The following is a 19,247-nucleotide window of genomic DNA, read 5'->3' as shown; positions in this document are numbered from 1 at the left end:
CAAGTACAAGTGCTCTCTATTTGCTGATGATGTCCTAGTATATATCACTCAATCACATATATCCATCCATGCTGTTATGGCTGAAATAGATCACTTTGTTACATGGTCAAATTTTAAAATCAATGCAGCGAAGTCTGAGGCCCTCGATGTCTCCCTCCCCAAATCCATATAGGATTCCATCCAGTCCAACTTTCCCTTTGCCTAGCCCTCACAGGGTATCAAATACTTAGGAATTCCTATTCATAGAGACCTCTCCCATCTATGTTATCTTAATTTTGGGCCCTTTATTGAACAACTCCATACAGACCACGGTTGGCAAGTTAGAACTGTAAGATTCACTACGTGAACCACTGGTGTTTTGTGGAAAAGCACATGTACACTGTGTTCCAAATTATTATGCAAAAAGTGCTTAGGAGTGATAAGGGAAGAATTTGTTTGTTTGTCAGTTAAACTCATTGATGGTGATGTGTGTCAGGGCTCTTTATATCACTGTAAGCAATTGCAGACACCTGTGCTAATTAGTTTGGCAGGTGTGTCCAATGAAAGGCAAGACTACTTAAGAAGGCTGTCTCACATTATTAAGCAGCCTACATTTTCTGCCAAAATGGGAAAGAAAAAGGATGTGTCGGCTGCTGAGAAGCAACAAATTGTGGAGTGTTTAGGTCAAGGCATGACTACAATCAACATTGTGCGATGATCAGGATGAAGTGTCTTGGCAATCAAGAAGTATGTAGCTGATTCACAGTACACACGTGTGCGTGCTGATAAGGGCAAATTGAGGACTCTTTCCTACAGGCAATTACGTCAGGTTAAAAGAGCAGCGGCAAAAAAGCCTTGTCATAGCAGCAGACAAGTTTTTGAAGCTGCTGGTGCCTCCAACGTCCCCCGAACAACAAGATGCAGGGTCCTTCAGAGGTTTGCAGCTGTGCATACGCCATCCTGTCGACCTCCTCTATCCACTTCACACAAGCAGAAACGGCTCCAGTGGGCCAAACATTACATGAAGACTGTTTCAAAACTGTTTTGTTCACGGATGAGTGCCGTGCAGCGCTCGATGGTCCAGATGGATGGAGTGGAGGATGGCTGGTTGATGGACACCCCACGCAAACACGGCTACAGCGCCAACAAGGAGGAGGTGGAGTAATGTTTTGGGCTGGAATCATGGGGAGAGAGATTGTCGGCCCCTTTAGGATCCCTGAAGGCGCTAAAGATGAACTCCATAATGTATGTGGATTTTCTCAAACAGCACTTCCTGCCATGGTTCAAGAAGAAGAACCGTGTATTTCACAGCAAGATCATTTTTTTGCATGATAATGCACCATCTCATGCTGCACATAAAACATCTGCATCTCTGGCTGATATGGGCATAAAAGGGGACAAACTTATGGTGTGACCCCCATGCTCGCCTGACCTCTACCCCAGGGGCGGACACAGACTGTAGTGGGCCCCTGTGCAAGAAATTTTTGGGGGCCCCCCCCCTGCGCTTCATAAGGCAACAAAGTTATGTAAACATAACCCCCCCATGTGCAGCTCTCATCCCCCCCATGTGCAGCTCACCCCCCCGATGCATCTCTCACCCCCCCCCCCGTGCATCTCTCATCCCCCCCATGTGCATCTCCCATTCCCCCCACTCCTAGTTAATTAATTGTATTTAAGAAAAATAAAACTTGTTATACTTACCCCCATGCGATCCCTGCAGAATCCTGGCGCTCGTCCACGTCGCTGCCACCAGGCTCTCCTGACGTTCGGCCATGTGACGGTGCCACATACATAGCCAACAGCTTTTGTTTTGGCCAAAAGATTTTTAAAGCCGCCACCACGATAAGGTAGACTCTTCTGGCCGGGCCCTACTCTAACCTATTAAAATTTTCTTAAAATATCCAATACTCTTTTTAGATATATGTTTATTTAGTTTTCTTTAAGGGAATGTGTCATATACATTTTTTTTTTAAATGACCAATAATACCACATACAGGGAATACCGCCACACCATCACCAGACCACATATTACCACAACATAGTGACCGAATAATACCACACAGAAGGGAGAAAAACTGCCACACCATGACCAGACCACATATTACCACCACATTACTAATATTACCACCACATTACTAATATTACCATAAGTGTCATAATACACGGGAGCTCTATACATGGTATGTATAATGTAAGTGTCCAGGTAATCTAGTGATCACCAGTGACATTATACACAGGAGCTCTGTATATAGTGTCAGTGTACAGGTAATACAGTGATCACCAGTGACATTATACACAGGAGCTCTGTATATAGTGTACAGGTAATACAGGGATCACCAGTGACATTATACACAGGAGCTCTGTATATATTGTCAGTGTACAGGAAATACAGTGATCACCAGTGACATTATACACAGGAGCTCTGTATATAGTGTCAGTGTACAGGTAATACAGTGATCACCAGTGACATTATACACAGGAGCTCTGTATATAGTGTACAGGTAATACTGTGATCACCAGTGACATTATACACAGGAGCTCTGTATATAGTGTACAGGTAATACTGTGATCACCAGTGACATTATACACAGGAGCCCGGTACATAGTATATAGTGTAAGTGTACATGTAATGCACTGACTCACTGGTGACGTCTCTAGGTGAAGTCCTTCAGCTACGCTTTTCTCCTTCATCCAGCACAGACCGCCATCACGTCTTCCAGCCAGGACTCGTCTCTGCATAAAATAACACAGTTATCTAGAGCACATTCCCCAACTTCTACATTACGCAGCTGAATACAGACGTGCATCCACCATCAATATATGGTTAGTTATTATGCAACCTACCATTCCAAATATAAATTGTAATCCACCACGGTGCCCCCATTAACTGTAAATAGGCACTTAATATATAATTTAATTAGAACCTCTACTCTATACTTCCTGCTCCCCGCATTCATTATTTACATGCACCCCCTGCCCCAATTCATTATATCATGTCCGTGCTCTCCCCACCCCATCGTCATTTATCATTTACTCTCCCCCACCCCACATTCATTATGTGCAGCTCATTATCCCCCTACTCCTAATTCCCCCATGTGCAGCTCATTTTCTCCCAATTCCCCCATGTGCAGCTCTCACCCCCCCATGAGCAGCTCTCACCACCCCCCCATGTGTCCCTCTCTCATCCCCCTCCCCCACATGTGCCCCTCTCTCATCCCCCCCATGTGCAGCTCTCACCACCCCCCCATGTGCACATCTCTCATCCCCCTCCCCCACATGTGCCCCTCTCTCATCCCCCTCCCCCACATGTGCCCCTCTCTCATCCCCCTCCCCCACATGTGCCCCTCTCTCACCCCCCTCCCCCACATGTGCCCCTCTCTCATCCCCCTCCCCCCCATGTGCCCCTCTCTCATCCCCCCCATGTGCAGCTCTCACCACCCCCCCATGTGCCCCTCTCTCATCCCCCTCCCCCCCATGTGCCCCTCTCTCATCCCCCTCCCCCACATGTGCCCCTCTCTCATCCCCCCATGTGCATCTCTCATCCCCCTCCCCCACATGTGCACCTCTCTCATCCCCCCCATGTGCATCTCTTATCTCCCCCCATGTGCATCTCTTATCCCCCTCCCCCATGTGCATCTCTTATCCCCCTCCCCCATGTGCATCTCTTATCCCCCTCCCCCATGTGCATCTCTTATCCCCCTCCCCCATGTGCATCTCTTATCTCCCCCCCCATGTGCATCTCTTATCTCCCCCCCATGTGCATCTCTTATCTCCCCCCCATGTGCATCTCTTATCTCCCCCCCATGTGCATCTCTTATCTCCCCCCCATGTGCATCTCTTATCCCCCCCATGTGCACCTCTCTCATCCCCCCCACCCCATGTGCATCTTTTATCATCCCCCCCCACGTGCACCTCTCTCATCCCCCTCCCCCCACGTGCACCTCTCTCATCCCCCTCCCCCCACATGTGCACCTCTCTGATCCCCCCCACCCCATGTGCATCTTTTATCATCTCCCCCCACCCCATGTGCATCTTTTATCATCTCCCCCCCATGCGCATCTTTTATCATCTCCCCCCACCCGATGTGCATCTTTTATCATCTCCCCCCCCCATGTGCATCTCTTATCTCACACACACACACACACACACACACACACACACACACACACACACACCTCCCATTCCCCCCACTCCTAGTAAATTGTATTTTGAAAAAAACAAAACTTGTTATACTTACCCCCATGCGATCCCTGCAGAATCCTGGCGCTCGTCCAAATCGCTGACACCAGGTTCTCCTGCCTTCCGGCCATGTGACGGCGCCGTCACATGACCGGAAATCAGGGGAATCATGAAGGCGCTGCCGCAGGAGCGCAGCGCAGCGCTGAGATGCCCCGGACCCGGCGCTTAGCATGGGGCCGGGGGCCCCATGAGGAGAGAGACTCACAAGAGGGGGCCCCCAACAGGGCTCCAAGGGGGCCCCTACCGGCTGGGCCCCACACTGGAGTCAGGGCAGACATGCCCTGATGGCGGCCCTGCTGGAGGCTGGAGGGGCCCCCTCTCCCTCGGGGCCCCCGTTCAATGAACCGGCTGCACGGGCGGTAGTTCCGCCCCTGCTCTACCCCATTCAGAACCTCTGGAGCATCATCAAAAGGAGTGTCTATGATGGCGGGAGGCAGTTCACATCTAAGCAACAGCTCTGGGAGGGTATTCTGTCCTCATGCAAAACAATTGAAGCAGAAACCATCCAAAACCTGACAAATTCAATGGACGAGAGAGTTCAGAAGCTCCTTTCGAACAAGGGGTCCTATGTGAAAATGTAACATCACCTAGAATAAAGTTTTGAGTTGAAAACTGTTTGATTTCAGTTTCTAATAACCTGCTAATGCTTATAATTTCAAAAATGACCATTTTTTTGGTCTTTATTAAAATGAAAAGGTTGATCGAAAAGTTTGGGGGATCTAAGAGTGTGGCAACCCAGTAGTCATGATTACTTCGAATTCTGACAATATGAGGGTCATGTTGCAGGTAGTGCAGCAAGAAGGCACTTATGTGTCTTGCGCATCTCGGAGCCCCAAAATTATTTTCCGGGCTAGATGCAGCTAAAAATTATTATTAATTTTAAATCTGGTGGAGCTTAGTATAGATGGCCTAATAGGATCAGTACTGCACACTACTACAAAGCCCAAATTATTTTCCAGCCAATATACAGATAAACATGATTAGTAATTTTAAATCTGGTGGAGCTTATTATAGATGGCCTAATAGAATCAGTGCTGCACACTGCTACAAAGCCCAAATTATTTTCCAGCCAAGATACAGATAAACATGATTAGTAATTTGAAAGCTTAAAATGGTTGGTAGGGTGATTTTAACCAATCATCCATCTTTTACTCTCCCCAGGATGACACAGGGGTAGAAAAGTCGTTTCGGATCCATGATTTGTTCATCTTTATGAACGTGAGTCTGTCTACATTATCAGTGGAGAGCCGCGTGCGCTTATCTGTCAGCACACGTTCAGACAGAACGCTGGCTGCGGGGCATGACAAGATCTCCAAGGCGTAAGTGGCTAGCTCCGGCCATTTATCCAGATTGGAAGCCCAAAAAGAGCAACGGTCCAGTGACACAGTCATGGCTTCAATGTTTACTTGGAGATACTCCTGTACCATCGTCTCTAGGCGTTGACTATGTGTCAGACTTCTTGTCTCCTGTGGCCTTGCAAAGGATGGGCTAAAAAAGTGGTGAAATGATTCCGCAAAATTGATGTTACCAGCAGATACTGTGGTTCTGTTACGGTTTGAGTGCTGAACACTTGACGGTCCCACGGTTGGCAAGTTGGAACTGTGAGATTCACTATGTGCACCACTGGTGTTTTGTGGAAAAGCACATGTAAGATTCTGCAACAGTCTCTGCTGATACTCCTGCATGCGTGCATCCCTTTCTATGGCAGGAATAATTTCTGCAAATTTACTTTTGTACCGGGGATCTAACAGTGTGGCAACCCAGTAGTCAGGATTATTTCTAATTCTCACAATTCGAGGGTCATGTTGCAGGTAGTGCAGCAAGAAGGCACTCATGTGTGTTGCGCATCCAGGAGCACCAAGTCCCTGTTGTGTTGGTGGCGAGGTAACAATCATGCTTCCTTCCTCTGTCCTCTCCCCCCAACCTCACACAACAGAAATGTGATCAAGGTCTCCCTCATCTGATGAGTCTTCCATCAGTTCGTCCTCCACTTCTTCCTGGGCTCCTGCACCTTCCTCACTAGTTTGGCTGCTACCATGCGCCCTGGTAAAACCATCTCCCCCACCCTCACATGCCTGCCGCCTTGGTGCTGCCGACCGTCTGGACCTTGCAGATGTTAGCCCTTCCGCATACAACTCCTCCTCCTCTACTTCCTCCACCTCCTCTTGTGCCACCACCTGACTCTGAATTCTGTTTAACATGTGCTCCAGCATGTAAATCACCGGAATAGTCATGCTGATAATGGCATCGTCAGCACTAAACATCTTCGTCGCCATTTCAAAACTGTGCAGAAGGGTGCATAGGTCCCTGATCTGAGACCACTCCTCCAGCGTGATTTGCCCCACGTCTGGATCTCGTTGGCCCAGGCTATACGTCAGAACGTATTGCACCAGGGCTTGTCGGTGCTGCCACAGTCGCTGCAACATGTGCAGAGTTGAATTCCACCGGGTAGGCACATCGCATTTTAGCCGGTGAAATGGCAGGCCCAACGACTTCTGTAGAGATGTAAGTCACTGAGCTGCGGGATGCGAATGGCGGAAGTGAGCACACAGCGACCGTGCCCTCTGCAGAAGGCCATCTAGTCTGGGATAGTGGGCTAAAAATTGCTGGACAACCAGGTTCAACACGTGAGCCATACAAGGCACGTGTGTGACATTGCCCCGGCGAAGGGCCGCACCCAGGTTTGCAGCATTGTCGCACACGGCCTTCCCTGGTTTCAGGTCCAGTGGAGACAACCATTCATGAAATTGGTTCTCCAGAGCTGACCACAACTCCTCAGCTGTGTGACTCACATTTCCCAGACATTTCAAAGTAAAAACCGCCTGATGACGTTGAGCCCTACTGCCAGCATAGTAAGGAGGTGTGCAGGATCCCTTCTGCGCAGTTAGAAAGCTTGTGGCATGACCAGACAGGCTTTGGGTGCAGGTGGAAGACCGAGAGGAGGTTGAGGAGGCAGAAGCAGTGGAGGAACTTTGACATAAAGAGGATTGACGCACAACTCGTGGGGACGGCAAGACTTGGACAGCAGCCCCTTGTCCTGCTGTCACCATAGTTACCCAGTGCCCAGTCAGCGACATGTAACGCCCCTGTCCATGCCTACTCGTCCAAGTGTCTGTGATGAAATGCACCCTGTCACACACAGAGTTTCTCAAAGAAGCGGTGATGTTGTGTGCGACATGCTGGTGGAGCGCAGGCACACCTTTCTTTGAGAAGTAGTGCCGACTGGGCATCTGGTACTGGGGCACTGCGACGGACATAAGGTCTCGAAAATCCTCTGTGTCCACCAGGCGGAAAGGCAGCATTTCTGTAGCCAAGAGCTTGCAGATGGTGAAATTCAACCTCTTAGCTTTCTCATGGCTAGGAGGAAATGGTCTTTTACTTGTCCACATCTGAGGGACCGAGGGCTGGCTATTGTGCTTAGACGGGGTTGATAAGGGTGTCCCCGGCAAACTGCCGGTCTGTGAGGAAGATGCAGGCGGACATGTTAGGTTGCCTTGATCCAAAGGTGGTGCTATCGATGTCGGACAGCGCTCAACACCAGCTGGTGTTACCACCTCCAAAGAAAATGATGACCTGCCAATCACGCTGGCTGTTGCGGGTAAAGAGGTGGCAGGTCTGCGCCCCAAAACAGGTGTGACTGCTGTCCCCCCAGTCACAGAGGATGAAGAGGCCGCGGATGCACAAGATATGGCAGACGGTGATTGGCCCGGCCGGCTAGGCCGCATTGTAGCACACTGAGCTTCCCACTGCAACTTATGCTTCATGTCCATGTGCCGGTTCATGCATGAAGTACTCAAACTATGTATTTTTTGGCCTCTACTTAGCTTTTGCTGACAAATGTTACAGATAACACGAGTTGGGTCATCTTTATCGATCTGAAAAAATGCCCAGGCTATGCAAGGCTTAGCACCCATGCGACCTGAAGAGCCACCACGACTTGTGGTGAGAGGCAGAGTTGTGTTTGAGGATGCAGTTGTTGACGTGCTTCCAGTACTACGTCTCTGTCCAGGAAGGCGCAACCTGACCTCGTCGTCACTAGCATCTTCCTCCACCTCCTCTGCTGACCTCATCTCTTGGCTGACTGTGGGTTGACAGTAAGTGGGATCTCCAACCTCATCATCATCACCCTGTGCGTTATCACACCCGTCGTCCTCAGAGCCAACCTGTTCCTGCCCTGACAAAAAACTAAAGTTGTCGCTCCAATCAGGTATTTGAGTCTCATCATCGTCTTCCTCATTGTCTCCACCAACAGGAGTTACAGTTTGGGAATGAGGGTCTACATTATGGTCAGAACCTTCTGCGTCTGGTCCTGGATCTGACTCATAAAGATTCTGGGCATCAGTGCAGATCATTTCCTCGTCTGGATTCACAGAAGCGCTGGAGTCGACCTCTGATTCCCAGGCTATAGTATGAGTAAACAGCTCTGCAGACTCAACCATCTGTTCTACCTCATACTCAGACGGGCAGCTGAAGATTTGGGAGCTGTGAGGAAGCAAGTGCGATTGGGGTGACACCTTTGAGGACTGGAGTATTTGTGATGTTGAAGTTGATGTGGAGGAGAGCCCACTTAAAGGAGCACTTGATATCCGTTGAAGCACCTGCTGTTTTTGTGCCTCATCTGGAATTTGTAGCGATTGGCGTGGCCGTAAGAAAGGGATCTTATCACATTGTCCGCTAAAAGAAGTAGACATTTTAGTTTGGCTGGAAGATGGTCTTTCTTCTGCAGATGTTACTGTTGCTTTAACACCTACCCCACGGACACAACCTTTTTTCCCCTTCCCAACATGCCTATTCCCCTTTCCACCAGCAGCAGGCCTTTTTCCACTCATTTTGGTGGTTAACTAATTCACAACTCTGGAGTTTTTTGCACAAAAAAACAATGGATGGGAACGGAGCAGAGCTGAGTGGCCAAACTGTGGTATTAGGCCAAAACTATTGGCTGGGTTAGATGCAGAAAAAAATTATATTCAATTTGCAGCCTGATGGAGGTCAGTATAGATGGACTAATAGAACAAGTCCCAAACACAGCTAGAAGCCCAAATATTTTTTCAGAGGTAGATGCAGAAAAAAATTATTTTGAATTTGCAACCTGATGGAGGTCAGTATAGATGGACTAATAGAACAAGTCCCACACACTGCTAGAAGGCCAAATATTTTTTCAGAGCTAGATGCAGAAAAAAATTATATTCAGTTAGCAACCTGATGGAGGTCAGTATAGATGGACTAATAGAGAAAGTCCCACACACTGCTAGAAGGCCAAATATTTTTTCAGAGCTAGATGCAGAAAAAAATTATATTCAGTTTGCAACCTGATGGAGGTCAGTATAGATGGACTAATAGAGAAAGTCCCACACACTGCTAGAAGGCCAAATATTTTTTCAGAGCTAGATGCAGAAAAAAATTATATTCAGTTTGCAACCTGATGGAGGTCTGTATAGATGGATTAATAGAACAAGTCCCACACACAGCTAGAAGCCCAATATTTTTTCAGAGGTAGATGCAGAAAAAAATATATTCAGTTTGCAACCTGATGGAGGTCAGTATAGATGGACTAATACAACAAGTCCCACACACAGCTAGAAGCCCAATATTTTTTCAGAGCTAGATGCAGAAAAAAATTATATTCAATTTGCAACCTGATGGAGGTCAGTATAGATGGAGTAATAGAACAAGTCCCACACACAGCTAGAAGCCCAAATATTTTTTCAGAGGTAGATGCAGAAAAAAATTAAATTCAGTTTGCAACCTGATGGAGGTCTGTATAGATGGATTAATAGAACAAGTCCCACACACAGCTACAAGTTCAATATTTTTTCAGAGGTAGATGCAGAAAAAAATATATTCAGTTTGCAACCTGATGGAGGTCAGTATAGATGGATTAATAGAACAAGTCCCACACACAGCTAGAAGCCCAATATTTTTTCAGAGGTAGATGCAGAAAAAAATTATATTCAATTTGCAACCTGATGGAGGTCAGTATAGATGGAGTAATAGAACAAGTCCCACACACAGCTAGAAGCCCAAATATTTTTTCAGAGCTAGATGCAGATAAAAGTTATTTTTAATTTGCAACCTGATGGAGGTCAGTATAGATGGACTAATAGAGAAAGTCCCACACACTGCTAGAAGGCCAAATATTTTTTCACAGCTAGATGCAGACAAAAAATTATTTTGAATTTGCAGCGTGATGGAGGTCAGTATAGATGGACTAATAGAACAAGTCCCACACACAGCTAGAAGCCCAAATATTTTTTTAGAGGTAGATGCAGATAAAAATTATTTTTAATTTGCAACCTGATGGAGGTCAGTATAGATGGACTAATAGAGAAAGTCCCACACACTGCTAGAAGGCCAAATATTTTTTCAGAGCTAGATGCAGAAAAAAATTATATTCAGTTTGCAACCTGATGGAGGTCTGTATAGATGGATTAATAGAACAAGTCCCACACACAGCTAGAAGCCCAATATTTTTTCAGAGGTAGATGCAGAAAAAAATATATTCAGTTTGCAACCTGATGGAGGTCAGTATAGATGGACTAATACAACCAGTCCCACACACAGCTAGAAGCCCAATATTTTTTCAGAGCTAGATGCAGAAAAAAATTATATTCAATTTGCAACCTGATGGAGGTCAGTATAGATGGAGTAATAGAACAAGTCCCACACACAGCTAGAAGCCCAAATATTTTTTCAGAGCTAGATGCAGATAAAAATTATTTTTAATTTGCAACCTGATGGAGGTCAGTATAGATGGACTAATAGAGAAAGTCCCACACACTGCTAGAAGGCCAAATATTTTTTCAGAGCTAGATGCAGAAAAAAATTATATTCAGTTTGCAACCTGATGGAGGTCTGTATAGATGGATTAATAGAACAAGTCCCACACACAGCTAGAAGCCCAATATTTTTTCAGAGGTAGATGCAGAAAAAAATATATTCAGTTTGCAACCTGATGGAGGTCAGTATAGATGGACTAATACAACAAGTCCCACACACAGCTAGAAGCCCAATATTTTTTCAGAGCTAGATGCAGAAAAAAATTATATTCAATTTGCAACCTGATGGAGGTCAGTATAGATGGAGTAATAGAACAAGTCCCACACACAGCTAGAAGCCCAAATATTTTTTCAGAGGTAGATGCAGAAAAAAATTATATTCAGTTTGCAACCTGATGGAGGTCTGTATAGATGGATTAATAGAACAAGTCCCACACACAGCTACAAGCCCAATATTTTTTCAGAGGTAGATGCAGAAAAAAATATATTCAGTTTGCAACCTGATGGAGGTCAGTATAGATGGACTAATAGAGAAAGTCCCACACACTGCTAGAAGGCCAAATATTTTTTCAGAGCTAGATGCAGAATAAAATTATATTCAATTTGCAACCTGATGGAGGTCAGTATAGATGGACTAATAGAATGATGCTATGCCCAAAAGATTTTACTTCACTAGGTGCAGTAAAAAAATTGGTATTCTATACACAGGTGGTATATCTTGCAACACAGATAGGCTACTCCACTGACTAACACACTCTGCAATAGGCCAAAAAGGATTAGCTTTGCTAGATTCAGCCAAATGCTGTGAAAAAAACTTCCACAGCACTGGCACAGACCTGCCTGGCAAAATCTGATAGGAACTGATGTAACCTAGTCCTGAAAAGGACTCCAATTACAATTAGTCTTTACTCCCACAACCTATCTATTTAAGAGCACAGACCTGCCTGATGAAAGTCCTAGGAAATGCTGTAACCTAGTCCTTAAAAGGACTGCAATCACAACTATTCCCTACTCCCAAGTTATCTGTAGATTTGTGCGAAAATTGGCTTGAAATTAACAAGGTATAGCGCACACAGCAACAGCGGTGCCGTCTAACACGCAGCTGCAGCAGTGAGAAAATGGTGGCGACTGGGAAAATGGCTGGGTCTTATAGGGCAAGGACATGTGACATACACTGCCAATGACACATGCCCTTGCTTGTGTGAAAAAAAGCACTTCGCTCCGTGTGTGCGCTGCTGATAGGCTGACAGATTGCACCTCCCCACTGTAAATGCGGGAAAGAGAAAAAAAAATGGAGATCTTCATTATTCCTGCAGAGATCCATCCCCTGCCCCTCCCCCCACCCTGCTGTACACTCAAACTGCATATTAACATTAATTTTCATCATTACTGAGAAAAAATCCAGTTATGATTTTGGTGCACGAACAGTTATCGAACATAACCTCATCCAGCCGAATTTTTCTCAAATCGTTTGTGTTCGCCGAACGGCTCGAACACCGCCCAAAACAGCTCGAATTTGAGATTGGCGAACAGTTCGAGTAGAACAACGCTCATCTCTATTTAAGAGTATTTCGTTTATAGATCCAATAGATCTTCTTGCGATTCAAACATTGCACCCTATTGGGAACATCAATTGGAATAAGTTGAATGGGTAGTACTTTCAGGTCCCTATAATCCTATTTGTGATACAAAACCATATGTCGGGATAATCCATGTTTGGTAAATCCAGTAACAATATTGTGTCTATGTGAATTTAACCTGTTGTGTAGTGCCTGAGTGGTTCTACCGACATACTGTTTAGGACAGCTACATTCTATAACATAAATTACGTACTCCGTTTGGCATGACATAGGGCGAGGGATTTTAAAATTCTCATTGGTAGATACCGAAGTAAAATTGTCTGTTGAGTGTAGAATGGATTTACAACACATACATCCCCTACTGCCACATTTCGTAACCATATTATTCTTATTTTTATTCCCACTCGTACTGATGGAACTCCCTTGTTTGCATAGCCTACTTGGTGCTAAGATGTTTCTTAGTGTTGGTGCTCTTTTGAATATTAGGAATGTTTTTTTAGGTAGTACCTGTTTCAATATCTGGTCATGCATTAAAATGTGCTAATTTTTTGGGAGAATTTCTCAGATTTTTTTATGCTGATGATTGAATGTGGTAACAAATTTCAGTTTGTGTTCAAAGTCCCTATTCTTTTCTCGCGATGAACCCATAAGGAGAGAAAGTTGGTCATTTTTTTCTTTGACTTGTTTATATGATTTTGCCATTGGTTCCTTCGGGTATTTCTGTTGTAAAAACCTTTGTTTAAGGATTTCAGACTTTATGTCATAATCAGATTCTGTTGTAGTAGTAGTGAGCCATTTCCTATAGTGTCCACTAGTGTAATGGATATAGCTGTTAGTGTCCACTTTTTAAAAAAATGTTTTTCTAAAAATATGATCATCCTGAATGTATAAAACCAGATCTAGAAAATTAATAGTGTGTTCATTACTGTCTAGATTAAAGGTGATGCCCCAATTGTTTTTATTAAGAAAATCAAAAAACAAAATGGGGTCAATGATGTTTCTATCAATAATGAAGATCAAGTCATCTCCATTATAGTACCTCCTATAAAATACAATACCCTTATTGAAAATTCCCTGAAAGATAAAAACTTGTTCAAACAATCCCATAAAAATATTAGCAAAAGTAGGTTCTACTTTAGAGCCCATGGCTACTGCTTTAACCTGGTGATAGGTTTTATTTAAAAAGGTAAACAAATTATTTTTTAGAATAAAAGACAAACCAGCTAAGATAAAGGATTTCTGTCTAGGAGATAACCGCATATCGCCAGATATGATATATTCAACGCACATTAGTCCAAAGTCGACATCAATATTGGTATATATGGTATAGTATAGTATACAGTATAGGGAGTTCACATCCAAACTTAAAAAAATGTAAGTTTTTTCCTTCTGATATTGTGAATCAGTCTAATGTGATGGCTAGAATCTTGTAAGTAGCTACTGAGGTTTTTAACATGTGGTTGTAAGAGTACATCAAAATACTCTGCTAGGTTCGATGAAAGGGAGCCTATACCAGAAATAATGGATCTCCCCGGGACTATAACGATGATCATATTTTTACAATAACATTTTTTAAAAAAGTGGACACTAACAGCTATATCAATAGTACTAGTGGACACTATAGGAAATGGCTCACTAATATCCCTCACAACCAGTTTCAAAGAATTCGCAGAAACTGTACAACAGAATCTGATTATGACATACAGTCTGAAATCCTTAAATAAAGGTTTTTACAACAGAAATACCCGAAGGAACTAATGGCAAAATCATATAAACAAGTCAAAGAAAAAAATGACCAACTTTCTCTCCTTATAGGTTCATCACGAGAAAAGAATAGGGACTTTGAACACGAACTGAAATTTGTTACCACATTCAATCAACAGCATAAAAAAAATCAGAGAAATTCTCTAAAAAAATTAGCATATTTTAATGAATGACCAGATATTGAAACAGGTACTATCTAAAAAACTATCCCTAATATTCAAAAGAGCACCAACACCAAGAAACATCTTAGCACCAAGTAGGCTATGCAAACAAGGGAGTTCCATCAGTACGAGTGGGAATAAAAATAAGAATAATATGGTTACGAAATGTGGCAATAGGGGATGTATGTGTTGTAAATCCATTCTACACTCCACAGACAATTTTACTTCGGTATCTACCAATGAGAATCCCTCGCCCTATGTCATGTCAAACGGAGTACGTAATTTATGTTATAGAATGTAGCTGTCCTAAACAGTATGTCGGTAGAACCACTCAGGCACTACACAACAGGTTAAATTCACATAGACACAATATTGTTATGGGATTTACCAAACATGGATTATCCCAACATATGGTTTTGTATCACAAACCGTATTATAGCGACCTGAAAGTACTACCCATTCAACTTATTCCAACTGATGTTTCCAATAGGGTGCAATGTTTGAATCGCAAGGAGATCTATTGGATCTACAAACCAAATACTCTTAAACCCCATGGATTAAATGAAATTGCAGAGATTTTCTTATGACAGTATAATATTATGTCATTTATTTATCCCTCATTATTTTGGGGATATTTAATTCCATCTTGATTATTATTATTTATTTATTTATTTAAGATTCCCTTCGGTTGCCTTACCACCTGGATGCCCAGCAAGCACAGAGTTATGATTTTCTTTAATTACTTTGAGGCGCAGATCAAATGGTACAAATAACTTTCCTGAAGATCAGGAGGCAGGGGCATCCCTCTGTGCCTCCAACACCTCACCCTCCATTTCAGGATAAAATGCCAAAATGACTACCACTTTTTGTAATATCGGGGCAGGGTTCTCATGGTCACCACCACCAGGGAAGCTCCGAGACAAAGTATCAGCCTTCACATTTTTGACCCCTGGATGAAAAGTGGCAACAAAATTGAACCTAGTAAAAAACAGGGACCATCTGGCTTGCCTAGGGTTGAGACATTAAGCTGACTGGAGATATGGCAGGTTCTTATGGTCAGTAATAACAGTAATAGGATGGACAAGCCCCTCCAACTAATGTCGCCATTTGTGACATGTAGAAGTAGTGCTGTTGCTTTAAAAGCATTCAGCAACTATTAGAAGTAACACAGTCACAGGAGAAGGGGGAGTGTTTTAGCAGAGCCGCAGGGGGATTGTGGGGAAGTTGTTTACTGTTTGGCTAGAGCCGAAGAGAAAGGTGGTGTGAGTGTTCTGTATCTCACAGAAGTGCCCCTGCAAGTGAAAAGGATTTAAGTCAGGAGTGAAGCTAAGCACTGGTCAGGTAGAGTTCCTGAACTAGCAGTGAAGAGTATTGTCAGGCAGAAAGATAAGAACTGGAAGAAATGGTGTCACAGGGGTCATCTCCCTCAGCAAACCCTACCCCCTCCTCTATCACACTGTGCTGTAAAGAATGCTGTGTTCATTAATGTGTCTTGGCATTAAAACTGTGGTGTCCTATACTACTGGGAAGACTGTGAACTGCTGTGCTGCTAAGGAAACTTTACTGTTTGTCACTGAAGCCTGTTGCTCATAAGACAACTTGCATTGGCTGTGCGACTTCTTATTAAATGCTACTGTTCTACCGTTTATGAGGACTCTTGTCAAGTGTGTCTGGTCAGCAAGTGAAACAACCTATGTGTCTGTGCCTGAGGGTCAATACCCCTGCATGCCTGAGAGAAGCTGCAACACATAGTCTATGGTCACCCTGAGTTCCCCCACCATTCCAAAGAATTCATGTAACTTGTCTCACCCCTGTCTGAACCTAGCAGCGTGCGTGTAACATTGGTCACCCGTACGGGGAATACTGAGCGGGAATTAGCATGTAAAGGGAGAAGAGGAAAAGTGTGTGGAAAAACACAGCAGCACAGCACTCAATTCAACTCTGCTACACCAGTTAAAGGGGACCAGCCCTAAAGAAAACTCACTGGCAGCAATGGATGTGGAAATACAAATGGACAGAATTAGTGAGCTGCTTCTTCAGTTAACCTGTGAAAAGTTGAGAGCACTACCCAAGCAGTACAAGCTTATCAGGAGGAAGATATACCATTGTGGTGTCTGTTGACTGTGGAAACCACCATAAAAGTGAGAGAACAAGATCAACCCTGGTCTATTCAACAGCTACCAAAAGGAAAGATCCGTAGAGCACAACGGGAAGATCAGATAACTGGTAGAATACCACTTTATGTGGACCAAAATCGGTTTCCAAGTAAACGAGAGAGAGACAATGAGTCACCAGCAGTATCTGTTTTAATTAAAGAATGGGCTAAGTTCTACCTCAGTGAAGATGGTATCCTGACAACTGCAGACAAAATCGGCAGTTTGTACTACCTAGAGTATTCCGTAGGTTGGTCTTCAAAGAACTCCATGAAAACATGGGACACCTGGGAGTGGAAAGGACAACCAACTTGATCCATGAACGTTTCTTCTGGCTGTACATACAGAGAGATATTGAGAGGTACGTGACCAGGGAATATGGGTGTCTGAAAGATAAACGTCCCAACACATCAACCCAGACACCTATGGGCAACATCCATACTGCATATCTATTTGAGATAGTCTCAATAGACTTTCTACATCTCGAGACGTGCAAGGGTGGTTACGAATAGTGTTAAGCCACCCCCGTAGTGTTCGGGTTCGGTTCGCTTCGTCGAACACCGGGATGTTCGAGGAACTGTTCGTCGAACTGTTCGTCGAACACCTTAGAACACCGTCGAACACCGTTAAAACCAATGGCAGGCAAACAAAAACACATAGAAACACATAGAAAACACCTTCAAAGGTGTCCAAAAGCTGTCAAACTGCTCAGAAGACGCTCTTTTTAAAAAAGCCGGCCGGCAATTCTGCAGCGCCATACACCGGTACCCGACAATTTAGACAAGAAGGAATAGAGCATCACACATAGATTAGATAGATAGAAACATGTCAGTCACATATATAAGAAGTACAGTGACAGTGTTGGTTACTGTACTTGTCATTTAGTGTAAAGGATTTATTAAAAAAAATATTAGCGTTTTCATGCACTGTCTCTTTATAAAAGCCGGCCGGCAATTCAGCATCGGTACCCGACAATTTAGAACAGAAAGAATAGAGCTTCACACATAGATTAGATAGATAGAAACATGTCAGTCACATATATAATAAGTACAGTGACAGTGTGGCTTACTGTACTTGTCAATTAGTGTAAAGGATTTATTTAAAAAAATAATAGTGTTTTCATGCACCGTCTTTTTAAAGAAGCCGGCCGGCAATTCAGCAGCGGTACCCGACAATTTAGAACAGAAAGATAGAGCATCACACATAGATTAGATAGATAGAAACATGTCAGTCACATATATAATAAGTACAGTGACAGTGTTGGTTACTGTACTTGTCATTTAGTGTTAAAATAAAGGATTTATTTAAATAAAAATTGGCGTGGTAATTTTAGGCTCTAGCGGAGGTTAAGCAGACGGCTGGGGCAGATGTTTGAAGCCTGGGAAGGGGGTAATACCCATGGAGCTTCCCAGGCTACTAATATCAGCCCCCAGCTGAATACCTAGCCTTTACTAGCTATTAAAATGGGGGACCCCCCCCAAAAAAATGACGTGGGGTCCCCCCTATTTTAATAGCTAGCAAAGGCTAGGCAGACAGCTGGGGGCTGATATTAATAGCCCAGGAAGGGTGCCATGAATATTGGCCCCCTCCCAGGCTGGTGGTTGGGGGCTGCCCGTTCCTGCCTGCTGTACCTGGCTGGACACAAATATAGTGCGAAGCCCCACTTCAATTTTTTTTAAATTATTTCATGAAATAATAATAAAAAAAGGGCTTCCCTATATTGTCATGTCCAGCCAGGTACAAATAGGCAGCTAGTGGTTGGGGGCAGCCCGTTCCTGCCTGCTGTACCTGGCTGGACACAAATATAGTGCGAAGCCCCACTTCAATTTTTTTTTTATTATTTCATGAATTTCCTGAAATAATTTAAAAAAAAATTGACGTGGGGCTTCGCACTATATTTGTGTCCAGCCAGGTACAGCAGGCAGGAACGGGCTGCCCCCAACCACCAGGCTGGATCGCAGCAGAACGCTGCCATCCAGCTTGCCATGCCACACACACCGAGAAGCGCAGGCATGCTTGCGCTCCTCAGTGTCTCGTTGTGACGGCATAAAGATGAGCCGAGTTCATATCCAATGAACTCGGCTACCTCAGGCACGTCACTGACAGCGTGGGAAAATTCTCCTGCACTCAGCGCTTCAGCGTGAGAATTTTCCCACGCTGTCAGCGACGTGCATGAGGTGAGTTCATGTCCAATGATCTCAGCTCACCTCATGCACGTCACTGACAGTGTGGGAGAATTCTCACGCTGAAGCGCTGAGTGCAAGAGAATTTTCCCACTCTGTCAGTGACGTGCCTGAGGTGAGCCGAGTTCATTGGATATGAACTCGGCTCATCTTTATGCCGTCACAACGAGACACTGAGGAGCGCAAGCATGCCTGCGCTTCTCGGTGTGTGTGGCATGGCAAGCTGGATGGCAGCGTTCTGCTGCGATCCAGCCTGTCATGTGAATGTAGAAGAGAGCTGGAGCCGTCCTGGGAACCATGGAAAGGTAAGGATGATGTTGCTTTATTATTTTATTTTTTTTTGCAGAAGACATTGGCTTCAGCTGGAATGGGCATGATGGTAAGTATGGTTTAATTTAGAACAATAAAGAAT

Source organism: Phyllobates terribilis, unplaced genomic scaffold, assembly GCF_046119375.1.
Source record: "Phyllobates terribilis strain yellow unplaced genomic scaffold, ASM4611937v1 Scaffold_3__8_contigs__length_932513732, whole genome shotgun sequence".
NCBI lineage: Eukaryota > Metazoa > Chordata > Amphibia > Anura > Dendrobatidae > Phyllobates > Phyllobates terribilis.
This window is presented reverse-complemented; position numbering follows the sequence as displayed.